At 33.5% G+C, this 3695-nt stretch overlaps 1 protein-coding gene across 2 annotated transcripts in view; it reads left to right on the top strand.

The window, feature by feature from the left end:
• LOC106460504 (Down syndrome cell adhesion molecule homolog) overlaps window positions 1-3695 on the top strand; it is a 59777-nt gene that overhangs the window by 52145 nt on the left and 3937 nt on the right. The gene's annotated exons all lie outside the window — the stretch shown is intronic.

The following is a 3695-nucleotide window of genomic DNA, read 5'->3' as shown; positions in this document are numbered from 1 at the left end:
CAAATAAACTCCTGGCCCTCATCACTGTCTACTTATATCTTTACGACTGAGAAGCAGTGCAGTGAAAGTTCAACATTGTTTCTTATACCACTGTGTAGAAATAATTTCATACACTTATCGTGTATGCTGTCTGACTTTGGTATTTAGTACTAACAAAATACAATTTGTGGAACCTCAAAACAAAAGGAAAATTCGTTCATTAGTAAACCATGATGCCTACGTCTAGACCATTTAATATGATCATCCTACGTTGAAGTATTTTGGAAAGGTGCCAAATACTAGAAATTTTAAATTAATTTTTCGAAGCCTAAACATGTCACTTTTGGGTGATTCAGTTATGATTCATGTGAATCCCATGTGCTTAGTTTGGATCATCTGATCATTATGAAATCAAAATCAGACCATACAATGAGATATGTATTTTATAAAACTATTTGTAAATCTGGCAATTTTTTTCTTTAAAATTAGGAAATCGGATTTTCGTTGGTTGGGTTAAATATTTTAGAGATTCTCTTGTGGAAAGTCAAAAGCATATTTTATAGGTGTTGAATATTTCCAAAATCAAAGTTTAAGATAGTAAGAAAAAAAATATGGGTAAATACATTCGTTTAGACTTTCGTCTGTAAACCTGACTCGTGACTGTAAAGAGTCGGTGGTGACCTTTGGTTTACCTTCCACGATTTGTGAATCAGATGGTTCATGATTCGCGGCAAAAACGCAATCCACACTTGGGACTGAGGGTGACCTATAAGAGTGAAGGTGAAATTCCACCACTGGGTCGGACAAGACTTGGTAGTGGGTACTGTTGATTAGCCGCCTTCTAATCTATGAGCTCAAAATTATGGGGCCCGGCATGACCAGGTGGTTAGGGCGCTCGACTCGTAATCTGCTTATCGCAGGTTCGAATCCCCGTCACACCAAACATGCCCTCCCTTTCAGCCGTGGGGGCGTTATAATGTGACGGTCAATCCCACTATTCGTTGGTAAAAGAGTAGCCCAAGAGTTGGCGGTGGGTGGTGATGACTAGCTGTCTTCCCCCTAGTCTTACACTGCTAAATTAGGGACGGCTAGCGCAGATAGCCCTCGTGTAGCTTTGCGCGAACTCCATAACAAAGAAACAAAATTATGGATGGCTATGAACATATAGCTCTTTGAATAGCCTTTTGCGAAATTCTGAAATAAAGGAATATGACTGAAATGGTTTATTTTAATTAGTCGATTCCTTGTTCATAAGGGTTTTCTAGGTACAGCCAAATTCATTCAATCTTGATATCATTCGTCGCATTTTAATACATAGAAAGAACATCATCAGTTTCTAAGATTTCAGTCATGTTACTTTTACCATAGATAGTTTTCTTCGAATAATGTCTGCATTTCGAACCTTACTGAAACAAAAGCTTGTTACATCATTTAATTGTGGAACATACAATCGAACCCAACGACTCTTTGGTACTTTATCGGAATTCAGTTCAAGATAAATAAAATTTGTTTATTGTGTCGTATAAGATAAATGTTCAGACTTTTTCTTGTATCATCAGGCGGATTGTTTTTCAAATAATTTATTCACTTTTGCATTAGTGTCATTTGAAAATAAATTAGCTGCTTGATTTTATTAAGTGTTATGTTTATACCCTAAACCAGACTCACATAGTTGGGAATTTCTAGCAGCGGCTGTGTTTTCCGTTTCTACAAAACGAAATACCTGTCTAATTTCGGCCAGCGAAAGCCATTTCCGGAGAGACTAAACAAAAATCGCTTGAAAAGGAAAAGAAAAACTAAAAACGAAGAGGTAGTTGTACAAGTGAACAAGGAAATAAATGACGAAGTCTTTTAAAACGGCCCCCCAGTGGCACAGCTGTATGTCTGCGGACTTACAACGATAGAATCCGGGTTTCGATACCCGTGGTGGGCAGAGCACAGATAGGCCATTGTGTAGCTTTGTGCTTAATTACAAACAAACAAACAAACTTTTAAAACATATATATTTTTAATCATACTCGTTCTTTTAGTCATTGATGTATAATGGTCTCACAAAAATGGTGTTCATTTTTATAATTTTGCTAGTAAAAAAACTGTTTATATAATTAAGAAACTAGTTGAACTTTCTTAACAAGTGTATAATGTGTGCTTACTGAAATGTATTATCTTCCTCATCAAACACTTTTGTTTCAGTTTTTCTTCATAATATGCTTCTATTGTCATCTAGATCATTTTAAAGTTTCAGTTGATCATTAGAAAATGCTTCTTCATTTAAAAAAAAACTAGAAAACCCTTGTTATATTTTTTTCCTTTTTGCAGGCCGAACCAGTTTTTTCTTCTTCTGAAATTCAACAACATATCTTAGAGATCCCTCACATATGATACATATCAACGTATTTATATGCTTTGAAACGATTAAATTTAGCGGTCAGTAACCAGTAAATTAAAAAAATCGGAGTTTTTTTTAACGACTTTTAAACGTCGCGGTTATCGATTTTTATTAAAGATGTAATGATAGACAGTACTTTGAAAACACATAAGCTTAGAGAAAATATTCTTTGAATTAGGAAGCAAATTGAATACCAAGCAGTGGCAGAATATTTTATGCACTTTATTACTGATTTTCGTCTTTAGGAATGTTTATTCCCAGATAATATAAGATAATCCTTGAAAGTCATATAATTAACTATGCGATTATCGGATAATAATGAACAGAGGAATTCAACCATCTTTCTTCTATTAAGCCTGGCCTAGAAATCATAACGAATTATGACACAGTCCCCAGGTGGGTTATTAGTAAGTTTACGTGGTTCGGTTCCCCGTGACGACGGACACAATCAGATAGCCCATTGTAACTTTGCTCTGAAAAACAAACTTGTGATATAACAAAAACTCCGGTAATGAGTGTTTGCATGCTTATACATTGTGGTATTTTTCAACGAAGTTTCTTTACTGGTGTTTTCGTCACCAGCAAATGGTAAGAAGAAACAACTAAAAGGCTTAATTATCTTAATATAAATTATTGGAGTATATTACATTGTTTCATGTTGCTAGTCTTTCAGAACAAAGAATAAATAAGAAGGTGTATCGTGATGAACGTAAATATTGGTTCAAACAAGCATCTAACACTATAAACCCAACAGTCACTGTGTAGATGATTATCCGAACAGGTAATTATCTAAACACAAAATAGATAAATAAATACAGAGCTTTGTGAGTTCGACTCTCAAATATTTGTTATGATATTGAAATGAAACACATTTATGTGCACGTTTGCGTACATATATGTAATTACCAAATAATGATATGTAACATACATATACACATAGATGTGTTTCAGTTTACTACCATAACAAATATTTTGTTATGATATTGAAATGAAACAATGTAATTACCAAATAATGATATGTAACATACATATACACATAGGTGTGTTTCAGTTTACTACCATAACAAGTATTTGTTATGATATTGAAATGAAACAATGTAATTACCAAATAATGATATGTAACATACATATACACGTAGGTGTGTTTCAGTTTACTACCATAACAAATATTTGTTATGATATTGAAATGAAACAATGTAATTACCAAATAATGATATGTAACATACATATACACATAGGTGTGTTTCAGTTTACTACCATAACAAATATTTGTTATGATATTGAAATGAAACAATGTAATTACCAAATAATGATATGTAACATACAT

The sequence above is a fragment of the Limulus polyphemus genome, unplaced genomic scaffold (assembly GCF_000517525.1).
Source record: "Limulus polyphemus unplaced genomic scaffold, Limulus_polyphemus-2.1.2 Scaffold782, whole genome shotgun sequence".
Classification (NCBI taxonomy): Eukaryota; Metazoa; Arthropoda; class Merostomata; order Xiphosura; family Limulidae; genus Limulus; species Limulus polyphemus.
Note: the sequence above shows the minus strand (reverse complement) of the source record. Positions and strands in the feature narration are given on the sequence as shown.